The sequence below is a fragment of the Carcharhinus amblyrhynchos genome, chromosome 6 (assembly GCF_965287045.1).
Source record: "Carcharhinus amblyrhynchos chromosome 6, sCarAmb.v2.hapA, whole genome shotgun sequence".
Classification (NCBI taxonomy): domain Eukaryota; kingdom Metazoa; phylum Chordata; class Chondrichthyes; order Carcharhiniformes; family Carcharhinidae; genus Carcharhinus; species Carcharhinus amblyrhynchos.
Genome location: NC_137329.1, coordinates 84,393,435 through 84,418,963, shown reverse-complemented (window position 1 = coordinate 84,418,963; position 25,529 = coordinate 84,393,435). Strand labels below are relative to the sequence as shown.

At 44.2% G+C, this 25,529-nt stretch overlaps 1 long non-coding RNA gene across 1 annotated transcript; it reads right to left on the bottom strand.

Annotated features, from left to right (window-relative positions):
• Nucleotides 1-13,819: 13,819 nt before the first annotated feature.
• On the bottom strand, nucleotides 13,820-24,303 carry LOC145344503 (uncharacterized). The gene is made up of 3 exons (XR_013886877.1): nucleotides 24,022-24,303; nucleotides 19,000-19,113; nucleotides 13,820-14,027 (listed from the first exon to the last, which is right to left on the bottom strand). It is a non-coding gene; the product is annotated as an uncharacterized LOC145344503 (long non-coding RNA).
• Between the last annotated feature and the right edge of the window lie 1,226 nt (nucleotides 24,304-25,529).

Genomic DNA, 25,529 nt, shown 5'->3' with positions numbered 1-25,529 from the left:
GCAGAAGGAAAGTATGCAATGATGGAGGCACTAGTTGTACAGATTTGGGAGGAGAGATGACATAAGCCCAAGGACCAGGTAACTAAGAAAGTCAACTTCTACAGCCTGGACCTGAAGGCCTGCTAGAAGAGGTACAGGAGGTAATGACCACAAGTGGGTGGTGATTGTCAATGAGTGCAAGTTCACATGTAACTACACTGCTAATGTTTCACAATGCTCAAAGCATCACATAACCATTACTAAACAAGTATCATTCCTTGGCACTCAGAACTCATGTCTAACATCACATGCTGATCAATGCTTCCAGTCTCTCACTGCCTACACATATCTCCAACTGCAGTAAGCATGTCATCCAAACATAATGCTACAAAGCCACTGATATTCTGTCCTCTCTGGTAGATAGGAGCAAAGCAAAATTGGTGGGGAACAAGGATGTCTATATCTGCTGAGCCTATGGAGAAGGTGGCTTGCTGAATCATGGCTTTGGCTACAATAGGGCTCAAAGCTTCCAATTTCTGAGACAACATTGAGAATTACTGTAGACTCCTTTACAACCCTTCTCAATATGTATGAACTGGAAAAGTGAGCATGCTGATAATAGGACATGGACATGGTCCTTCTCTCATACCAACATTTTCCTTCTGAGTGACTACTTGCAGCCAGATACCCAAGAACACCCCAGCAGCAGCAGCAGCCCAAGAAAAAAAAGCAAAAGTGAGCAATAATGAAGAGGTCCTGTCATTTGATCTGATTATCATAGTCATAGAATCCCTACAGTGCAAAAAGAGGCCTTTTGGCTCATCAAAAGAGTATCCCACCTAGGTCTTCCCTCTGCCTTATTTCTGTAACCCTGTGCATTAACCATGCTAATCCAGCTAACCAATGTAGTTTAAACACTTGAGGGACAATTTACCATAGCCAAACCACTTAACCTGCACATCTTTGGACTGTGGGAAGAAATTCCTGGAGGAAGCCCATGCAGACACAGGAAGAATATGCAAATTTCTTATGGACTGACAGTCACCCAAGACCAGAATCAAACCTGGGTTCCTGGTGTTGTGAGGCAACGGTGATAGCCACTGTACCAGCTCAGATTTGGCACTGCCCATACCTGGGAGTTTAGAGTTAGGGTCAGCATGCATTTAGGCATGAGTAAGCTGCAGCCAGGCTAGTGGCAAAGGATAGTTTGCTATCTTTCTGGAGAATAAAATAAGAGATGCATTCTTCTGCAGCGGATTCAGTAACTCAATGAAACGACATGAATGGGTATGTATATAGAGATGTTGGGTGTATTATTGTTAGACTAGAGAGCCTTATGTCACTGTCAAGGAATGTGGAAGAGTCTGCAAGTTGGCAGAGGGCATTACTTCAAGCTTGCCCTCTCTACAGCAGCCACTCCAAGTGTGGACAATGCAGTCATTACTAGGACCAACAATGTCCAGTTTTGATATCAGCTGCTGGTTGGGCTGTGACATTAAAACAGAATCTTTTCATGTGTTTGGGCATATGAAGAGGAGGCAACTTTCTATATCCACAACAAAGATGGATGCAATGGAGATGGTGGTAGGGAGAGCTATTTTCCCCTTAGGAATTGAGGCAAGTCTGCTTCTGGTTATGCTATACAATTGAATTTCTCACCTTTTAAATTCAGATGAGGTCAACTCCCCTAAATTACAGGGAATATAGGTCCAATGTACTCTCTTCTCATAAGACAATACTCACATCTCTCAAAATCACCTAGTTAAGCTATGTTGCACTCCCTCCAATGTTAATATGTTTGCATTGGTGACAATATCAAAACTGTACACAGTACTCTAGATATGGTGTCAATAAGGTCCCATTTAATTACTTCCCTCTTTTACACCAATTACTTTGGATAAAATAAAGGCTAATTTGCTTTGTGAACCTGCATGTTAACTTTGTGATTTATGTGTGAGGAAATCCAGGCCACTCTGAATGGAAATATTTCCAGATTCTTAGCTCTTCTTTAAAAAAAATACAACTTTTCCTATTTTCCTATCAAAGTGGATAACTTAACATTTCTCTGCAATATTTTCTATCTGGTAGGTCCTTGTCCACTCACATGTAGATATGCCTTTGCAGCATCTTTGTACCCTCTTCCTGGTATACTTTGCCACCAAACTTTGTATTATTAGCAGACTTGAATACGTTATATTTGGTCCCCTCATCCATGTTATTGATACAGATTGTAAATAGCTGAGGCCCAAGCACTGATCCTTTCCATAACCTGCTAAATACTGCCTGTCTATCTGAAAATGACCTGTTTATTCCTACTCTTTTGCCCATTGAACAATCTGTTCACGCCATTCACACATTTGGCCAATCCCATGAGCCATAATTTTATGCAAGAATAATCTTGTATATGGTACCTTATGCTTTCTGAAAATCTAAAAATGTGACTCCTGGTACCCCCTTATCTATGATGAGGAGATGCTGGCATTGGACTGGGGTAAACGCAGTAAGAAGTCTCACAACACCAGGTTAAAGTTCAACAGGTTTATTTGGTACCAAAAGCCACTAGCTTTTGGAGCACTGCTCCTTCATCAGGTTAGTGGGATTTCAGTTCACAAACAGGGCATATGAAGACACAAATTCAATTTACAAAATAATGGTTGGAATGTGAGTCTTTACAGCTAATCAATTCTTAAAGGTACAGACAATGTGAGTGGACAAAAGGTTAAGCATGGCTTATAGAATATTGTCTCCAGCCAAGATGGTTAGTGAGATTTTGCAAACGCAGACAAGTTGTGGGGGTTACAGGGATGGAATGCATCCAAGGGTTCTGAAAGAAATGGCGGAGGTGATAGTGGATGCCTTGGTGGTTATTTTCCAAACGTCGCTGGATTCCAGGGAAGTGCCGGAAGATTGGAAAATGGCTAATGTTATGCCGTTGTTTAAGAAGGGTGGCAGGCAAAAGGCAGGGAATTATAGGCCGGTTAGTTTAATGTCTGTTGTAGGTAAAATGTTAGAATCCGTCATCAAGGAGGAAATAGCGAGGCATCTTGAGGGGAATTGCTTGATAGAGCAGACGCAGCACGGTTTCGTTAAGGGGAAGTCGAGTCTGACAAATTTATTGGAGTTCTATGAGGATGTGTCTAGGGCGGTGGATAGAGGAGAGCCGGTGGATGTGGTCGTTCTTGATTTTCAGAAGGCGTTTGACAAGGTACCTCACAAGAGGTTATTGCAGAAGGTAAGGGGGCATGGAGTTGGGGGTAGGGTGTTAGCATGGATAGAGGATTGATTGTCAAATAGGAGGCAGAGAGTAGGGGTTAATGGGTGCTATTCGGATTGGAGGTTGGTGACAAGTGGAGTGCCCCAGGGGTCGGTGCTGGGGCCTCAGCTATTTACCATTTATATAGATGATCTGGAGGAGGGAACCGAGTGTGTGGTGTCGAAATTAGCTGATGACACCAAGATTGGTGGAATGGCAAATTGCGTGGAGGGTGTGGAGAGTCTGCAGAAGGATCTAGATAGGCTGGGCAAATGGGCCAGGAAATGGCAAGTGGAATTTAATGTTGGCAAGTGCGAGGTGGTCCACTTTGGTAGGAATAATGGTAGGAAGGACTATTACTTACATGGCGAAAAACTGCAGCAGGCGACGGTGCAGAGGGACCTCGGGGTCCTTGTGCACGAGTCGCAAAAACCCAGCCTGCAAGTGCAGCAGGTGGTCAGGAAGGCTAATGGGATGCTGGCCTTCATAGCGAGGGGGATTGAATATAAAAGTAGGGAGGTCTTGCTGCAGCTGTATAGGGCATTGGTGAGGCCGCAGCTGGAGTACTGTGTGCAGTTTTGGTCGCCGCACTTAGGATATTTTGGCCTTGGAGGGAGTGCAGAGGAAGTTTACTAGGCTGATACCGGAGTTGAGGGGGTTGAGCTATGAGGAGAGGCTGAATAAACTAGGCTTGTACTCGTTAGAGTTTAGAAGAATGAGGGGAGATCTCATTGAGACGTATAAGATGATGAATGGGATGGATAGGATAGAGGTGGAGAGACTCTTCCCGCTCAGAAAGGACAGTAGGACTAGGGGGCACAGCCTCAAGATAAAGGGGGGGCGGTTTAGAACGGAGTTGAGGAGGAACTTCTTCACTCAAAGGGGGGTGAATCTCTGGAATTTTCTGCCCGTTGAAGTGGTGGAGGCTGCCTCGCTAAATATTTTTAAGACGCGGGTTGATAGGTTTTTGATAAGCGAGGGGATTAAGGGTTATGGGGAGAGGGCAGGAATGTGGAACTGAGCCACGACAGTTCAGCCATGATCTTATTGAATGGCGGGGCAGGCTCGAAGGGCTAGATGGCCTACTCCTGCTCCTATTTCTTATGTTCTTATGTGACATGAACCTAAGATCCTAGTTGAGGCCATCCTTGTGTGTGGAACTTGGCTATCAGTCTCTGCTCAGTGACTCTGCGTTGTGTCGTGAAGGCTGCCTTGGAGAATGCTTACCCAAAGAGCAGAGGCCAAATATCCGTGACTGCTGAAGTGTTTCCCAACAGGAAGTGAACACTCTTGCCTGGTGATTGTCAAGAGGTGTTCATTCATCCGTTGTCGTAGCGTCTGCATGGTCTCTCCAACGTACCATGCCTTGGGACATGCTTTCCTGCAGCATATCAGGTAGACAATGTTGGCCAAGTTGCAAATGTATATCTCGTGTACCTGGTGGATGGTGTTCTCACATGAGATGATGGCATGTGTCAATGATCCAGCATGTCTTGCAGAGGTTGCTGTGGCAGGGTTGTGTGGTTGCTATTCTCCTGAAGGCTGGATAGTTTGCTGCAGACAACAGTCTGTTTGAGGTTGTGCAGTTGTTTGAAGGCAAAAAGTGGGGGTGTGGGGATGGCCTTGGCGATGTTCTTCTTCAATGACATGTTGAGGGCTCCAGAGAAGATGTCATAGCTTCTCTGCTCTGGAGAGGTACTAGACGACGAAGGGTACTCTGTCCGCCGTGTCCCGTGTTTGTCTTCTGAGGAGGTCGGTCCGGTTTTTCACTGTGGTGTTTCGGAACTGTTGATCGATGAGTCGAGTGTGCCATATACTGATCTTATGAGGGCACCTTTCAGCATCTGGGAGGTGTCTGTTGCGACCCTCCTCATCTGAGCAGATCCTGTGTATATGGGGGGCTTGTTCAGAGGGGATGGCTTCTTTAATGTGTGTAGGTTGGAAGCTGGAGAAGTGGAGCATCGTGCGATTATTCGTGAGCTTGCAGTATAGTGAGATTCTGAGGTGACCGCCCTTGATGGAGATGCGTGTCCAAGAATGCAACTGATTCCGGAGAGTAGTCCATGGTGAGCCTGATGGTGGGATGGAACTTGATGTCATCATATAGTTGTTTCAGTGATTGTTCATCAGTGATGAGTCCAAAGGAAGAAAATGTCATCAATGTATCTAGTGTATAGCATTGGTTGAAGGTCCTGTGCAGTGAAGAGGTCTTGTTTGAACCTGTGCATGAAGATATTGGCACACTGAGGTGTGAATTTGGTCCCCATGGCTGTTCCGTGTGTCTGGATGAAGAACTTGTTGAAGGTAAAGACATTGTAGTCCAGGATGAAGCAGATGAGTTGTAAAATTGCATCTGGAGATTGGCAGTTGCTGGCGTTGAGTACTGAGGCAATTGCAGCAATGCCATCATTGTGGGGAATGCTGGTGTAGAGTGCCGAGGCATCCATTGCGACAAAGAGTGCTCCTGGTTCAACTGCTCTATGCGTGCTGAGTTTCTGTAGGAAGTCTGTAGCATCGTGACAAAAGCTGGGGGTTCTTTGTACAATGGGTTTCAGGCTGCCCTCGACATAGCTGGAGAGATTCTTCCACGGGGTCCCATTGGCTGATATGATGGGATGGCCAGGTGTGTTTGCCTTGTGTATCTTCGGGAGGCAGTAGAGATTTCCAAAGCGGTGAATACTTGGGATGAGAGCACGGAGGGTGCTCTGAAGGTCCGAATCAAATGTCTTGATCAGTCTGTTGTTCAGTGGTTATGGGCATTCGGCCTCTGATCTTCAGGTAAGCGTTCTCCAAGGCGGCCTTCGTGATACATGACAACGCAGAGTCACTGAGCAGAAGCTGATAGTCAAGTTCTGCACACATCATGGTTCATGTCACACTACCTGTAACCCCCATGACTTCCCTGGGCTGGCAAAATCTTACTAACTGTCCTGGCTGGAGACAATTCACACCTCTTTAACCTGTGCTTAATCCGCTCTCCACTCACATTGTCTGTACCTTTAAGACTTGATTACTTGTAAAGACTCGCATTCCAACCAGTATTTGGTAAATTGAGTTTGTGTCTTGATATGCCCTGTTTGTGAACAGAACTCCCACTCACCTGATGAAGGAGTAGCGCTCCAAAAGCTAGTGCCTTCTGCTACCAAATAAACCTGCTGGACTTTAACCTGGTGTTTTGAGACTTCTTACTGTGTTTACCACCTTATCTACAGAGACAGTTATAATCTCAAGAAACTGAATGGATTTGTGAAACGTTATTTCTGTTCATGAATCTTTGCTCACTCTGCTTAATTATATTATCGTTCTCTTTATTGCCCTGTTACCACATTCTTGTTAATAGGTTTCAGCATTTTTCCTTCTATTGGTGCCTGACTAACAGACCTAAAGTTCCCTTATTTCTTCCTCCTTTTTTAAAACTGGAGTTATATTTGCTACCTTCCAATCCATGGAGACTGTTCTAAAATCTAGGGAATTCTACATGAGCAAAAACCAACTTATCCACCATCTCTATACTGTATTTTTAAAAACTCTCAGATGCAGCCTGGGGATTAAAGTTTACAATGTGTACAACAGGAAGAACAACTCTTATTAGTTTCTCTTCCCTCTTGTATGCTTACTATTTGCCATTTTTTTATTAAGTAGTGATGTAACAATCAAACTCACAAAAGGGCTTAATGTCATGGGAATACATTGGCTTTGTTCATCTTATATAGCTTTACTTAACATGTCAAAAAGATTGCTGAAAATGGGGTTCAAGAGATATGGGGACAGGGTGAATAAATGTTAGAAGAACTAGTTGCTTGTATGGAAGGTGAATGCTATTATGAACTGCTTGAGCTGAAAAGCCTATTTGGATGTTGTAACTTCTGTGTAATTCTATATGAGGCCTGCGTAATGAAAAGCAGAGACTGTCTCCCAGTCAGAGGCCTTGAGGAAGCAAGTAGCTGTGAATTCAGACTGCAAAAATAAATTGCAAGGTTATGGGAAAAGAGCAAGGCAGCTGGATTAATTAGATAGTTCTTTAGTAGAACTATCACAGCCATGATGGACCAAATAGGCTCCAGCACTGCATTACTCTACAACAGCTTAATGCCAACACAAATTAAAAATGTGCACATCTGCATAACTTGTGGGCTTGTTTACATTCTTCAAAGTCTTTATTAAGGCTAAGTACTTTAACTTGCATTTTTAATGAAGGTGATGGCAAGAATTTTAAATGCGCCACTAAATACTTTTTTTTGGCTAAAATTAATAACTGGAATTATACCATTCATTCCACCAATCCCTTGCCATCCACTTCACAGACTGTCTGAAGTAATGATTTACAGATCTTCTTTACTAGATTGCAAATAAATCCATTTGCAATATGGCATCTTGAAGAAGAAACAAAGTCTATTTGAGGTGTTTTTTGTCTTCAGACAACAGCTCAGTGCTGGAACAGACTATTCTACAAATTCAGTTTACATAACTTGGATCAAAATTCACACTGTACAGGATTCAACATTCTTCGTTTCAGAAACATTTTTATTGGGCTATTTTATAAGCAAAAACATTGTGATGTGTTATAGATTTGGCTTTGTGAAAACAAGAGTGAAGTTGTTCATTATCTGGCAATTTTCATTGGGCTTAATACCCCGTTAAGAACTAAAATTATGTTAGAAGTTATGTACTATAAAGATACATTGTGTAAACCAACACATTTGAATCATCTTTCCTGAACAATTTTGCACTAAATGGAAGCAACTACATCTCACGAATCAACCACAGTGTCACAAATTGAATTCTTGTATAACACAGCATATGTTCTTGAGGATTATTTAAACACACTATTTTAAACCAGATTTAATTTTTAATGTTCACGTTACTTTCAATTTTAATTATTGGGCTTCCACCAATTTAAATTATTCACCAATTGTTCATACAAGAAACTAAACTGTGTGTGTGTGTGTGTGTGTGTGTGTGTGTGTGTTTGTGTGTGTGTGTGTAGTTACAATTTCAGATTAAAATTGTGAAACTGATATTCTCAACAAAACATAACTGAGAAAGCCAAAGCCTACATTATATCATAGTACGTGGCATGAAAAATAAACTCAGCACGGTCTAGTGTGTTAATTCATTGTTTTTACTTGGGCAGATAACATAATAGCATAAGACATCATCAGCAAGCCAGACGGTGCATTTGGTTAAATTTCTGTTATTTTTGTGTTATATTACTATGTGAATACATCAGCACTACACCAACAATTTGCTTTGTTGAGCTATTCTTTAAGAAAGAGAAGTGTTCTGTGCTTTGTTTTACTGCTGTCATTTTGAAAACACAATATATAAGCTATTACTCATAGACGAAAACCAAGAAAGGAGATGACTTTTCTTAAAACTGTCCTTTGTGCTTCTCCCCATAAAGTGCTGAACAAAGTGGGGGAGATTCACATAACCAATAGCCCTCCACTAATTCCAAAATAACCATTATTCAGTGATAAGCCAATGTTGAATACCAACATGATTCTTGATTGCAAGAGGAAGAATGACCAGTGTAGCCATCTCTTGGAAACAAATGACTGTGCAGAAGCCTTGAAGGCAGTAAAGAAACTACTCTGGCACCTGTTAAGTCACTCCTTGTACTCTTGAAACATATTGTGTAACCTCACACAGCTGAGCAGAAGTTATGAGAAGTTGTCTGCTGGAATATGGAGCTCTAAAATATTAGCGTTGGCATCAAACCAACATTGCACACTGCTGCCATAATCTATCTGCTCTATGTACTTTCAGTGGATAGTAAACTGATGTGTCCGCTAATCCCTTTAACAACCTGGTGTCCTGCATGCTTCACATCAGAAAGGTGTGGCCTCATCATTGATGCCAGTTTGGCCAAACCCAAACATAAGAACATAAGAACATAAGAAATAGGAGCAGGAGTAGGCCATCTAGCCCTTCGAGCCTGCCCCGCCATTCAATAAGATCATGGCTGATCTGCTGTGGCTCAGTTCCACTTTCCCGCCCTCTCCCCATAACCCTTAATCCCCTCTCTTATCAAGAACCCATCAACCCGCTTCTTAAAAATATTTAGCGAGGCAGCCTCCACCACTTCAACGGGCAGAGAATTCCAGAGATTCACCACCCTTTGAGTGAAGAAGTTCCTCCTCAACTCCGTTCTAAACCGCCTCCCCTTTATCTTGAGGCTGTGCCCCCTAGTCCTACTGTCTTTTTTGAGCGGGAAGAGTCTCTCCACCTCTATCCTATCCATCCCATTCATCATCTTATACGTCTCAATAAGATCTCCCCTCATTCTTCTAAACTCTAACGAGTACAAGCCTAGTTTATTCAGCCTCTCCTCATAGCTCAATCCCCTCAACTCCGGTATCAGCCTAGTAAACCTCCTCTGCACTCCCTCCAAGGCCAAAATATCCTTGCGCAGGTGCGGCGCCCAAAACTGCACACAGTACTCCAGCTGCGGCCTCACCAATGCCCTATACAGCTGCAACAAGACCTCCCTACTTTTATATTCAATCCCCCTCGCTATGAAGGCCAGCATCCCATTCGCCTTCCTGACCACCTGCTGCACCTGCAAGCTGGGTTTTTGCGACTCATGCACAAGGACCCCGAGGTCCCTCTGCACCGTCGCCTGCTGCAGTTTTTCGCCACGTAAGTAATAGTCCTTCCTACCATTCTTCCTACCAAAGTGGACCACCTCACACTTGCCAACATTAAATTCCATTTGCCATTTCCTGGACCATTCGCCCAGCCTATCTAGATCCTTCTGCAGACTCTCCACACCCTCCGCACAATTTGCCTTTCCCCCAATCTTGGTGTCATCAGCAAATTTCGACACCCTGCACTCGGTTCCCTCCTCCAGATCATCTATATAAATGGTAAATAGCTGAGGCCCCAGCACCGACCCCTGGGGCACCCCACTAGTCACCAACCGCCAATCCGAATAGCACCCATTGACCCCCACTCTCTGCCTCCTATTTGACAACCAATCCTCTATCCACGCTAACACCCTACCCCCAACTCCATGTCCCCTGACCTTCTGCAATAACCTCTTGTGAGGTACCTTGTCAAACGCCTTCTGAAAATCCAGAAAGACCACATCCACCGGCTCTCCTCTATCCACTGCCCTAGACACATCCTCATAGAACTCCAGTAAATTTGTCAGACACGACTTCCCTTTAATGAAACCGTGTTGCGTCCGCCCTATCAAGCAATTCCCTTCAAGATGCCTCGCAATTTCCTGCTTAATGACGGATTCTAACATTTTACCTACCACAGACGTTAAACTAACCGGCCTATAATTCCCCGCCTTTTGCCTGGCACCCTTCTTAAACAACGGCGTAACATTAGCCGTTTTCCAATCTTCCGGCACTTCCCCGGAATCCAGCGACGTCTGGAAAATAACCACCAAGGCATCCACTATCACCTCCGCCATTTCTTTCAGAACCCTCGGATGCATTCCATCCGGTCCTGGGGACTTGTCCACAATCAGCCCCTCCAGTCTGTCGAGCACCACCTCTCTAGTAACAGTAATGTCATTAAGACCCTCCATTCCTACCACCTTTCCATTGCTAACACCCGGCAAATTATTCACGTCCTCCTCCGTGAAGACAGAAACAAAAAAGTTATTCAAGACCTTAGCCATATCCCCATCCCCTACCACTAGCTCCCCTTTCTCATCCTCTAAAGGACCAACGTTCACCCTAGCCAGCCTCTTCCTTTTTATATATTTATAAAAACTCTTGCTATCCTTTTTTATATTAAGTGCTAGCCCAGCCTCATAGCTTCTCCTACCCTCCTTTATCAACTTCTTTGTCAATCTTTGTTGACATTTAAACCTTTCCCAATCCTCTTCTCGCCCACTACTCTTAGCTACTCTAAATTCCTCCGCTTTTAATTTAACACTTTCCTTCACCTCCTTCGTTATCCACGGCTTATTACCTCTCTTCCTACTGTCCTTTTTAACCATCGGAATAAATTTCTGCTGAGCACCAAGAAAGATCTCCTTAAAGATCCTCCACTGCTCCTCAGCAGACCTACCTTCCAACGCACTCCCCCAGTCCACATTCGCCAATTCTTCTCTCATCCTACCATACTCCCCTCTATTCAAACAAAGGACGCGTGTCCGGGAACCCACTTTCTCCTCCTCCATCTGCACCAGAAACTCCACCATACAATGATCACTCTCTCCAAGAGGATCCTTCACCGCAAGGTCCCTAATTCTACCCGCCTCATTACATAGCACCAGATCCAAGATAGCTCGCTCCCTCGTCGGCTCCAACACACACTGTTCAAGGAAATTATCCCGGCAGCATTCCAGGAACTCCTCCTCGAGCCCACCTCGTCCAACATGGGTCGACCAATCAATATGCAGATTGAAATCTCCCATAACTACTGCCGTCCCATTCCTGCACGCCGCACTTATTTGCGTGTTAATAGCCCGCCCCACCTCCAGATCATTATTCGGGGGCCTATAGACGACACCCACCAGCGTCTTCCTCCCTTTGCTGTTCCTAATCTCCACCCACAACGATTCCACTTTCTGCTCTTTGGCTCCGATATCATCCCTTGCTACCACCTTGATACTATCCTTAATCAGCAGAGCTACGCCACCCCCTCTTTCCTCCTGCCTATCCTTCCTAAACACTTGATAGCCCTGTACATTCATCTCCCAGTCCCTGTCACCTTGCAGCCACGTCTCTGTAATGGCCACCAGATCGTATCCATTTGTGTCGATCTGCGCCACCAGCTCATCCACTTTATTCCGAATGCTTCGTGCATTCAGATAAAGTGCTTTCATCCCAGCCTTCACCTGGACCCTATTTGCCGTAACGCCACCAATTGGGACATCCTCGGCCTCTTCCCTTACCTGTACCCTATCCTTAACTTTAGACCTCGTAGCGTCACCTACCCTCGCACCCTCCCCCCCCCCAATTAGTTTAAAGCCCTGTCTACAGTCCTCTTTACTCGATTCGCCAAACAAACAACCCAATTAAAAGTAGAAATGGTCAGGAGCTTCAAGTTTTTAGGTGTCCAGATCACCAACAACCTGTCTTGGTTCCCCCCAATGCTGCTGCTATAGTTAAGAAAGCCCACCAACACCTTTAATTTTTCAGAAGACTAAGGAAATTTAGCATGTCAGTTACGACTCTCACCAACTTTTACAGATGCACCATTGAAAGCATTCTTTCTGGCTGTATCACAACTTGGTATGGCTCCTGCTCTGTCCAAAACTGCAAGAAACTACAAAAGGTTGTGAACGTAGCCCAATCCATCACGCAAATCAGCTTCCCAGCCTCTGCCTCTGTCTACACTTCCCACTGCCTCAGCAAAGCAGCCTAGACATTCTCTCTTCCACCTTCTTCTACCAGGAAAAAGATACAAAAGTCTGAGGTCACGTACCAACCAACTCAAGAACATCTTCCCTGCTGGTCATCAGATTTTTGAATAGACCTGCATTGCATTAACTTGATCTTTCTCTACACCTTAGCTATTACTATAACACTATATTCTGCACTCTCTAATTTCCTTCTCTATGAACAGTACGCTTTATCTGTATAGCGCACAAGAAACAATACTTTCCACTGTATACTGATACATGTGACAATAATAAATCAAAATCAAAACCAACTGTACCCCAACTTGAGTTAAGCTTCCTTTGTTCCATATCTCTTTGAAAGATAACAAAAATCTATCAATATCAGTCTTGAAAGTTTCAGTTAACCTGGTATCCAAATATGTTGGGAGAGCAAGTTCCAGCATCTTGTAAGATTTTTGTTTGGTTCAGATAGAGGTCATAGAAGTTTACAGCAATGGAAACAGGCCATTTGGCCTAACTTGTCTATGCTGCCCACTAAGCCAGTCCCAATTACCCACATTTGGCCCGTATCCCTCTAAACCCACCTTACCCATGTAACTGTCTAAATATTGTTAAAAGAAAAAATTGTACCTACTTTTACTACTGCCTCTGACAGCTCATTCCAGACAATCACCACCCTCTGAGTGAAACAATTGCCCTTCTGGACCCTTTTGTATCTCTTCCCTCTTGCCTTAAACCTCTGCCCTTCAGTTTTAGATTCCTCTTCCTTTGAGAAAAGATGTTAACTATCTATGTTATTGATGCCCTCATTATTTTGTAGATCTCTATGAGATTCACTCTAAGCTTCCCACACTCCAGGGAAAAAAGTCCCAGTTTATCCAGCCTCTCCTTATAATTCAAACCATCAAGTCCCGCCCGGTACCATCCTAATAAATCTTTTCTGAACTCTTTAATAATGTCCTTTCTATAATAGGGTGGCCAGAACTGTACACAGTATTTCAACGTGGCCTTACCAAGTCGTGTACAAAGAACAAAAAACAAAAACAGCCCGGGAAACAGGCCCTTCGGCCCAACGAGCCCGCGCCGCCATTTTAACATTACCAGTCCCCTCCCTCCACCCATGACCCTTATCTATTGTTTTATGGCAATCCACATTGAGGGAAACTAATTTAGGGACAATTTATTACTTCCAATCAGCCTAATAGTACATCTTTGGGGTGTGGGAGGAAACCGGAGCACCCGGAGAAAACCCACGCAAGCACGGGGAGAATGCGCAAACTCCCACAGACACTGGCCCAAATCCATGTGTCTGCACAGCAAACAGTGATAGTCACTGAGCTGTCGTGTTGCCCAGCATCTGGTCCAGTTTAAGCACACACTAACGACATGAAGCACTAGGCCAATCTTGAACATTCAAGCGCAGCCCAAGTACGGCCCATCGCGTGTGTGCTCCTCGTTGGACAACAAGGCGGACCGACTTAAAACCTGTGAATTAAAAGAGAAAAGACATTATTATCATACCATATCCATTTACATTACCAGGGATGCCCCAATGCTAATGAACCTTATTTAAAACAATCTGCTATATCCACCCATCTCCAACCCACTCATGTGCCTGCCTAAATTACTCTTAAACAACTCTAGCGTGCTTGCCTCCACCACCTTACTTGGCAGGGCATTCCACACCTCCACTACCCTCTGTGTGAAAAACCTCCCTCTAATATCTGTGTTATACCTCTCCCCCCTCACCTTAAGCCCATGGCCCCTCGCACTGTGTGTCTCTAACATAGGAAATAGCTTGCTTCTGTTTACTCTATCTATACCCTTCATAATCTTATATACCTCTATTAGATCCCCCCTCAGTCGCCGTCTTTCAAGAGAAAACAGCCCCAATTTACTTAATCTTTCCTCATAACCCAGTCCTTCCATACCAGGCAACATCCTGGTAAACCTCCTCTGCACTCTCTCCAGAGTCTCCACATCCTTTCGGTAGTAAGGCGACCAGAACTGGACGCAGTTCTCTAAATGCGGCCTAACCAACATTCTATACAACTGCAACATTAGACTCCAGCTCTTATATTCTATACCCCTTCCTATAAAGGCTTACATACCATAGGCTTTCTTCACAACCTTCTCCACTCACACTGCCACCTTCAAAGACCTGTGCACTTGCACCCCCAGGTCTCGCTGCGATTCTATACTCTTTATGGGCTTACCCTTTATCATATAACTCCCCCCAACATTATTCCGGCCAAAATGCATCACCTCGCATTTATCCGGATTAAACTCCATTTGCCATATATCTGCCCAATATACCAGCCTATCAATATCCCGTTGTATTGCCAGACACTGCTCCTCACTGCCTGCCAATCCAGCCATCTTGGTGTCATCTGCAAATTTGCTGATTACTCTCTCTTCTAACTCATTTATATACACTACAAAGAGAAGGGGCCAGTACTGAGCCCTGCGGCACACCACTAGTGACAGACCTCCAGCTAGAAAAGGACCCCTCCACTACTACTCTCTGTCTCCTCTTTGCAAGCCAGTTCTCAACCCATCTAGATACCTGGCTACGTATCCCATGAGCCTTAATCTTTTCTACCAACCTACCATGAGGGACTTTGTCAAACGCCTTACTGAAATCCATATAGACGACATCAACGGCTTGTCCTTCGTCGACCGTTTTTGTCACCTCCTCAAAAAATTCTACCAGATTCGTAAGGCAAGACTTCCCCTTTACAAAGCCATGCTGCGTATCCTTAATCAGATCGCAACACTCTAAGTGCTCATACATCCAATCCCTAAGAATCCTCTCCATCAACTTGCCTACCACTGACGTCAAACTCACCGGCCTATAGTTACTCGGGTTATCCTTCCTACCCTTTTTAAACAACGGTACCACGTTCGCTATCCTCCAGTCCTCTGGGACCACACCTGTGTCCAAAGAAGAGACAAAGATTTGCGTCAGAGGCCCAGCAATCTCATCTCTCACCTCCCTAAGCAGCCTAGGATAAATGCCATCGGGCTCCGGAGATTTATCAGTTTTAATACTACCTAAAAGCCCTAACACTTCTTCCCTCGTAATCGATAGATCCTTCAATTGGTCTACAGCTCCCTCGATGACCGTACCAGACATCAAGCCCCTCTCCTTTGTGAATACCGATGCAAAGTATTCATTCAGGATCTCCCCCATTCCCTCAGACTCTAAGCACAATTCCCCTCGTCTGTCCCTGAGAAGACCGATTTTACCCCTAGCCACCCTTTTTCTCCTAACATAGGAGTAAAACGCCTTTGGATTTTCCTTAATCCTACCTGCCAAAGCCATTTCATGCCCCCTTTTTGCCCTCCTAGTCTCTCTGTACTCCTCCAACGCTCTCTCTGTTCCCAGTTGCTTAGACCTGACATATGCCTCTCATTTCTTCCTAACCAGGTCATCTATATCTCTAGTAATCCACGGCTCTCTAATCCTACCTTTCCCATCCTTCCTCCTAACCGGCACATGCCTTTCCTGCACCCATTTCAGTTTTCCCTTGAAAGACTCCCACATGCCTAATGTGGACTTGCCCTCCAACAGCCTATCCCAGTCTGTATCCCTAAGATCCTGCCTAATCTGACTGTATCTAGCCTTCCCCCAATTTAGCACCCTCCCCTTAGGACAGCACTCATCTTTTTCCATTCGTATCCTAAAATAGACAGTTGTGGTCACTATTACCCACATGTTCACCTACCGCAACCTCAACCACCTGACCCGGCTCATTGCCCAGAACTAAATCCAGTATAGCCCCCTCTCTAGTCGGGCTATCTACACACTGCTCCAAGGACCCTTCCAATACACATCTTACGAATTCCTCCCCGTCCGAACCCCCAGCTCTAGGCACCTTCCAATCCACCTCAGGGAGATTAAAATCTCCCACTACAACAATCCTGTTCTTCCTACACTTATCCAAAATGTCTCTACATATACCCTCTTCCACTGCCCGCGGGCTGTCGGGCGGCCTGTAGTACACCCCTAGCATAGTAATGGCTCCCTTCCTATTCCTCAACTCCACCCACAGACTCTCAATTTCCAACCCCTCTATGTTATCCTCTCTCTGCACCACTGTGATGTGCTCCCTAACTAAGAGCGCCACTCCCCCTCCTCTTTTTGACCCTCCCCTGTCACGCCTAAAACACTTATACCCAGGAATATTTAGCTGCCAGTCCTGCCCTTCCTTTAACCATGTCTCCGTCACTGCCACCACATCTAAATTCCTCGCGAACATCAAGGCCTTAAGTTCATCCGTCTTACCTGTCACCCTCCTTGCATTAAAATAGATGCACTGAAAACCCTCAGGCCCACTCGGATCCTCCTTCTCCTGAGAGATTTTCCTCTCATCTAGACTTACCCTGTCACTCCCACTCCCAGTGCCTACTGAGCTATCTGTCTCCTCCCCACCCAACTTCAGCAAGATGTCCCAACTCCTGTATTCAATGTTCTGACCAATGAAACCAAGCATACTGAATGCATTCTTCACCACACTGTCCACCTGTGATTCCACTTTCAAGGAGCTATGAACTTGTACTCCTAGATCTCTTTGTTCTATAACTCTCCCCAATGCCCTACCATTAACTGAGTAGATACTGCCCCAATTCAATCTACCAAAATGCATCACCTCAGATTTATCTAAATTAAATTTAGAGATGCAAGGACTGATTAGGGACAGTCAGCATGGCCTTGTGAGTGGAAAATCACGTCTTACAAATTTAATTGAGTTTTTCGAAGAGGTAACCAAGAAGGTAGATGAGGGCAGTGCAGTTGATGTTGCCTACATGGACTTTAGCAAGGCCTTTGACAAGGTACTGCATTGTAGGTTGTTGCATAAAGTTATATCTCATGGGGTCCAGGGTGAAATATCTAAATGGATACAAAATTGGCTGAGAGAATTGTTTTTCAAACTGGAGGCCTGTTACCAGTGGTGTGCCTCAGGGATCAGGGCTGGGCCAACTGTTATTTGTCATTTATATTAATGATTTGGATGAGAATATAGGAGTCATGGTTAGTAAGTTTGCAGATGACACCAAGATTGGTGGCATAGGGGACAGTGAAGAAAGTTATCTCCAATTGCAACGGGATCTTGATCAATTGGGCCAGTGGGCTGACGAACGGCAGATGGAGTTTAATTTAGACAAATGCGAGGTGATGCATTTTGGTAGACTGAACCAGGGCAGGACTTACTCAGTTAATGCTAGGGCGTTGGGGAGAGTTACAAAACTAAGAGATCTAGGGGTACATGTTCATAGCTCCTTGAAAGTGGAGTCCCAGGTGGACAGAGTGGTGAAGAAGGCATTCGGCATGCTTGGTTTCATCGGTCAGAACATTGAATATAGGAGTTGGGACGTCTTGTTGAAATTGTACAAGACGTGGTAAGGCCACACTTGGAATACTGTGTGCAATTCTGTCCACCCTATTAATGAAAGGATATTATTAAACTAGAAAGAGTGCAGAAGAGATTTACTAGGTTGCTACCAGGACTTAATAGATTGAGTTATAAAGAGAGGCTGAATAGACTGGGACTTTTTTCTCTGGAGCGTAGGAGGCTGAGGGGTGACCTTCTAGAGGTCTAAAAAATAATGAGGAGCATAGACAAGGTAGATAGTCAATATCTTTTCCCAAAGGTAAGGGAGTGTAAAACTAGAGGCATAGGTTTAAGGTGAGAGGGGAGAGATACAAAAGTGTCCAGAAGGGCAATTTTTTCACACAGAGGGTGGTGAGTGTCTGGAACAAGCTGCCAGAGGTAGTAGTAGAGGTGGGTACAATTTTATCTTTTAAAAAGCATTTAGATAGTTACATGGGTAAGTTGGGTATAAAGAGATATGGGCCTAATGCAGCTAATTGGGATTAGCTTAGGGGTTTCAAAAAAAAGGGAGGCATGGACAAGTTGGGCCGAAGGGCCTGTTTCCATGCTGTAAACCTCTATGACTCAAAACTCCATCTGCCATTCATTGGCCCACCGACCCAACTGATCAATATCCTGTTGCAATCCTAGATTACCTTCTTCACTGTCCACTATGTCACTATTTTGGTGCCATCTGCAAACTTACTTACCACACCTTCTAAATTCTCATCCAAATCATTAATATAGATAACAAATAACAGTGGACCCAGCACTGATCCCTGAGACCCACTGCTGGTCATAAGGCTTCAGTTTGAAAAACACCTCTCTACAATCACCCTCTGTCCTCTGTCATTGAGCCAATTTTGTATCCAATTGACTATCTCACTCTGGATCCCATGATATTTAGCCTTGTGCAACAACCTACAATGTGGTACCTTGTCAAAGGCCTTGCTAATGTCCATAAATGTGACAAAAGAGTCCACAGTGAGACCTTTTAACAGTAACAAGTCTGAAAGATTGATTAACTATAAGAGTATAAAGCTTAATAAATTAGGCAGTAATGATCAGATTTATACACATACTTCCTGTTCCAATCTTGGAAATAAAGTACACAGACTTGAATCAACCTCCTTTTTGTTTTCTTGCAGTTCCAGCGCCAATAAGATGCTGTCTTTTGTCGTGTTCTTCTCCTCTGCCTGCATACCAGATCAGGAGAGAATTTTTTATATTTAACTCTTATATATTAATCCTCCCCAGTCATCTTTATGTATAGAGCATGCCTTTTATTAACCAATCAGGTACAGTTCCTATGAACTCAGGCTATTACATAATACTTTCTACATTCATCCTGGTTTATCTCAAATTTCAGAGTCTTACTCTTGAAGGAGCATGCTTACATTCCTTTCCATCTGTTGCCTAGTATGAACAGTTCTTAAATGCATATGATAGGTTACCATAAGCTCCCTTAGGAATTAAGGTTCCACACAAAAGAATAACATTCCCTTAGAGTCTGAGGGTCCATACAAAAGAAATAGCATGCCCCTTTAGAGCCTGGGGGTTCATTAGAAAGAAATAGCTAACTGTATGAATACGTACAGAATAAACACATAATTGCTCTAACTTGGAATGGATGAAATTAAAAGGTTAAACATAACTTGATCAAGCTTCTGATTACAATTTCTATTTCAATTTGTGAAAACAGAGCTTCTTAATTTCCTAATGGCTCAACTCAAGTTTATGCCTGCTCTCCTGTTTGGGATTCTCCCACCATATTGGGGGGAAAATTTGCAAAGGCTATGCAGGGGGGTTTAAACTGATTCAGAGGGGGGGTGGGATCCTAAGTAGCAGGGATGAAATTGAGGGGGTCATAGATGAGGACTGCAAAGCACGGCATCGTGGGGGTGGAGTAGAGCATGGTTTGAAATGCGTATACTTTAATGCGAGGAGTATTCGCAATAAGGTGGATGAACTTGCAGCGTGGATCAGTACCTGGAACTTTGATGTTGTGGCCATTTCAGAGACATGGGTAGAGCAGGGACAGGAATGGTTGTTGCAGGTTCTGGGGTTCAAATGCTTCAGTTGGAGTAGAGAAGGAGGTAGAAGGGGGGGAGGAGTAGCATTATTAGTCAAGGACTGTATCACAGTGACAGAAAAGAAGTTTGATGAGGACTTGTCTGTTGAGGTAGTATGGGCTGAGGTTAGAAATAGGAGAGGAGAGATCACCCTGTTGGGAGTCTTTTATAGACCTCCTAAAAGTTCTAGAGAGGTAGAGGAAAGGATTGCAGAGACAATCCTGGACAGGAGTGAAAGTAATAAGGTAATTGTTATGGGAGACTTTAACTTTACTAATATTGATTGGAATAGCTATAGCTCTAGCTCGTTAGAGGGGTCAGTTTTTACACAAAGCGTGCAGGAAGGTTTTTTGACTCAGTATGTAGATAGGCCAACTAGAGGTGAGGCTATATTGGATTTGGTGCTGGGAAATGAGCCAGACCAGGTGTTAGACTTGGAAGTTGGTGAACATTTTGGTGATAGTGACCACAATTCGGTTACGTTCACCTTAGTGATGGAAAGGGATAGGCATGAACCTCGGGGCAGTAGTTATAGCTGGGGTAAGGGTAATTATGAGGCTATTAGGAGAGAATTAGGGAGCATAGGTTGGACTAGGAAACTACAGGGGCTTGGAACATCCGAAATGTGGAGTTTATTCAAGGAGCAGCTACTGTGAGTCCTTGATAAGTATGTCCCTGTCAGGCAAGGAGGAAATGGTCAAGCAAGGGAACCGTGGTGCACTAAAAAAGTTGATTCGCTGGTTAAAAGGAAAAAGGAGGCTTATGTCAGGATGAGGCTTGAGGGCTCAGGTAGTGCACTGGAAAGCTATAGGTTAGCCAGGAGGGAGTTAAAGAGGGAGTTAAGAAGAGCTAAAAGAGGACACGAGAAGACTTTGGCTGATAGGATTAAGGAGAATCCTAAGGCTTTCTTTAGATATGTTAAGAATATAAGATTGGTTAGGGCAAGATTAGGGCCAGTCAGAGACAGCAGTGGGAAGTTATGTGTGGAACCGGAAGAGATTGGAGAGGCACTGAATAAATATTTATCTTCGGTATTCATGCAGGGAGACGTAAATGTAGTTGTGGAGAACACTGGGTTACAGGGTTGTAAACTGGATAGTATTGCAGTAGATAAGGAGGATGTGCTAGATATTCTTGAGGGTTTGAAAATAGATAAGTCCCCTGGGCTGGAAGGGATTTACCCTAGGATTCTCTGGGAGGCAAGAGAGGTGATTGCAGAGCCTCTGGCTCTGATCTTCAGGTCGTCGTTGGTCACAGGTATAGTGCCAGAAGACTGGAGGATAGCGAATGTTGTCCCATTGTTTAAGAAGGGGAATAGAGACTTCCCCGGGAATTATAGACCGGTGAGTCTTACTTCTGTTGTGGGCAAAGTATTAGAAAAAATTATTAGGGATGGGATTTATAGTTATTTAGAGAGTTGCAGAGCTGGGCCGAGAGGTGGCAGATGGAGTTTAATGCGGAAAAGTGTGAGGTAATTCACTTTGGCAGGAATAACAGATGTGTAGAGTATAGGGCTAATGGTAGGACTCTGAATAGTGTGGATGAACAGAGGGATCTAGGTGTATGTGTACATAGATCCCTGAAAGTTGGAAATCAAGTCGATAAGGTTGTTAGGAAGGCATACGGTGTCTTGGCATTTATTGGTAGGGGGATTGAATTTAGGAGCCGCAACGTCATGTTGCAACTGTACAAAACTCTGGTGCGGCCGCACTTGGAGTATTGTGTACAGTTCTGGTCCCCACATTATAGGAAGGATGTGGAGGCATTGGAGAGGGTGCAGAGGAGGTTTACCAGGATGTTGCCTGGTATGGAGGGGAGGTCCTATGAGGAGAGACTGAGGGATTTGGGGTTGTTTTCGTTGGAAATAAGGCGGCTAAGAGGAGACCTTATTGAAACATACAAGATGATTAGAGGTTTAGATAGGGTGGACAGTGATAGCCTTTTTCCTCGGATGGAGAAAGCTAGCACGAGGGGACATAGCTTTAAATTAAGGGGTGGTAGTTATAGGATGGATGTCAGGGGTAGGTTCTTTACCCAGAGGGTGGTGGGGGAATGGAATGCCCTGCCTGCTGCAGTTGTAGATGCACCTAGTTTGGGGGCGTTTAAGAGGTCCGTGGATAGGTTTATGGATGGAAAGGGATTGGTTTAGGTTAGAGGGTCATTGCTTTTTTCTTAATTGGTCGGCGCAACATCGTGGGCCGAAGGGCCTGTTCTGCGCTGTAATGTTCTATGTTCTATATATATTAAGCCTCTAAACCCTAGTAACAATTCTGGTGATTCTGCACTGGATCCTCTGCCAAGACCAATATAACTTTTCTGAGTTTGGTTTCTAAAACTGAGTGCAGCAATCCAGATGGAATGCTGCACAAAGCATGACTTCCTCACTTTCCCAATTTTAACAGGAAGATGAATGCAAATACAGGGAACATTATGAAACAATCTATTTGTCCTGAAAGGTGGGATCTGAAGCTAGTTTAAATAACAAGTAAATGATTTTCTCAGTCAATTATTTAGAAACGACTTCAAATGCTTTATTTTTCTTCTATTCTATTACTGATGACCAGAAATCAGGCAACATGAGAATGTAGGGAATCACAAAGCATAGCTCATTTTAAACAGTCATTACACGGGAACAGCTCAAATTACAATGTTCTAATGACCAAAAAGACATTTAATATAATGCCACCTAACAGACTTGTAAGCAAGTTCTAGTTCATGGAATAAATGAAAGTAGGCTCTTGGATAAAGAAATTGATCGAGTGACAGGAAACAGGGAGTAGTGATAAATGTTTATTTTTCAGATTGGAGGAAGGTTTGCAGTGAAGGTCCTCAGTATTAGGAGCCTTGCTCTTCCTGATGTATATAAAACTGAGATGTTCAAAACATGATTTCAAAATTTGCAGGTGATACAAATCTGGAAATGTCGTCAACTGTGAGGATAGTCTTGAACTTCAAAAGGCATGTTAGTGGATTGGGCAGACAAGTGGCAGGTAAAGTTCAATGCAGCAAAGTATGAGGTGATTCATTTGGGCAGGAGGAATAAGGAGAGATAGTATAAAATAAAGTAAGAGACTCTAAAGGAGGTGCAGGAACAGAGATCTCAATGTAAATGCACATAAGTTTTAAGCGTGACAGGCCATGTTGAGACAGCACACAATAAAGCAAATGGTATCTAATGGGCTTTAATAATAGGGGCATTGAGTACAAGTAGAAGGAGGTCATGTTGAAGTTGTATTAAACACTAGTTAGACCTTATTTGGAGTATTGCATCCAATTCTGTGCACTATAATTAAGGAAGGATGTAGGCACTGGAGAAAGTACAGAGGTATTCATAAGAATGATTCCAGGAATAAAGAACTGTAGCTATGAGGATAAATTGGAGAGGTTGGATTGTTTTCCTTGGAGAAAAGAAGGCCAAGAGGAAACTTGATAAAGGTATTCAAGAGCCTGAGGGGTGTGGACAGGGTAAATAGTGATAAACTGTTCCCGCTCAAGAACTAGGAGTAGATTCAAAATAATTGGCTAAAAGTAGTAAAAGTGATGAGGATTTTTTTTTACCCAGAGTGGTTGGAGTCTGAATCGAGCTTCCTGAGAGGCTGGTTAGATCAAGGTTATCAAAGGGGAATTGGATTGCCATCTGAAATGAGGGAATGTGCAAGGTTACAGGGATAAGGCAGGAGAGTGGGAGTCAGAATGTTTTTTCAGGGAGCCAGTGCAGACTTTGCACTGCAAAGGTTCTATGACTATGACTGCACAAGTTCCTCAGGTGGATTTAGGCAGGTGTAACAATTCCATTTTAAAATCATTTGCCACAGCGTTGTTCACGGATTTTCTGAAAAAAAGTCAAAATGGGAAGTATCAGAAGTGAAACACTACAGTTGCTGGAAATATATTAAAATGGGCAGAAAATGCAGAATGCACATTGCATCTGAAAATAACAAGCCAGTTAAACGATACAACTACCTCTCACTCTGGAAGTATTCCCTCTGTTAGAACTTCTAGTTCCAGTGGGTCTATGGTTGATAATCTTACCTTACATACTGAAAAGATTGATGGACATGTTGATGATACTTTCAGAGGAAGATAAGGTGAAATGTTACGAGGGACATCGTATAGAGGAACAAGAGAGGAAGGAAATCTCATGAAGCGGGAAAGGAGATGGAAAACATGGTCCAGATGCAAGGCGTTTTCAGTGGTCAGCTCGCGGATTTTATTGAGGGAATCACTGTAGGTTTTTACTGGGGGGAGTCGCCGCAGGGTTTTTGCTGGGGGAGTCACTGCAGCATTTCATTGGGGGAGTTATTGTAGGACCCGCTAAACTCTCCGCCGGATGTTGACGTTTCTTAGGTTGATGATCAACTTCCACCGGCTGCAGCCAATCGGAAAGGTTCTTGTTCCCGATGCCCCGCCCTATCCTCCAATCAAGTTCCTCTTTAGGATTCCAACTAGCAACGCGGTTGCTCAGCAACCGGAGAGCGTCAGTGCAGCAGGAGCAGGAGCAGCAGCACAGACCGGTACCCGGCTCCCCGGGCGTAAACAGGTACCCGGCTCCCCGGGCGCAGACAGGGAACCAACTCCCTGGGCAGAGACAGATATGATGTGGAGATGCTGGCGTTGGACTGGGATGACCACAGTAAGAAGTCTCACAACACCAGGTTAAAGTCCAGCAGGTTTATTTGGTAGTGAAAGCCACTAGCTTTCGAAGTGCTGCTCCTTTGTCAGGTGAGTGGGTGTTCTGTCACAAACAGGGCATATAGAGATACAAATTCAATTTAAAAAATAATGGTTGGAATGTGAGTCTTTACAGGTAATCAAGCCTTAAAGATACAAGGAGCTGATTTTCCCAGTCTGTACCCAGGAAGCTGGTTTTCCCAGTCTGTGCCCAGGGAGCTGGTTGTCCTGGTCTGCACCCAGGAAGCTAGTACCTTTACCTTTACACCCTGTGCCTTTAAGACTTGATTACCTGTGAAGACTCGCATTCCAACCATTATTTTGTAAATTGAGTTTATGTCTTTATATGCCCTGTTTGTGAACTGAAATCCCACTCACTTGATGAAGAAGCAGCGCTTCGAAACCTAGTGGCTTTTGTTACCAAATAAACCTGTTGGACTTTAACCTGGTGTTGTGAGACTGCTTACAGAGACAGGTACTCAGCTCCCTGGGCCCAGTCAGGGAACCAGCTCCCTGGGCCCAGTCAGGGAACCAGCTCCCTGGGCCCCTGCAGGGACCCAGCTCCCTGGGCAGAGACAGCGACCCAGCTCCCGGGGCACCTGCAGGGACACAGCTCCCTGGGCACAGACGGGTTAACCAGCTCCCTGGGCAGAGATGGATCAACCAGCACCCTGGGTACAGACAGGGAGAAATCTCACAACACCAGGTTTAAGTCCAACCAGTTTATTTGCTAGTAATCTTACAAGCTTTCGGAAACGGTGTTCCTTCGTCAGGTGTGTGGAAAGTTCTGATCAGAGAAAGGGATATAAAGACACACACAGTTTACAGGATACTGATTAGAATGCAAGTCTTTGCAGCTAACCTGTTAT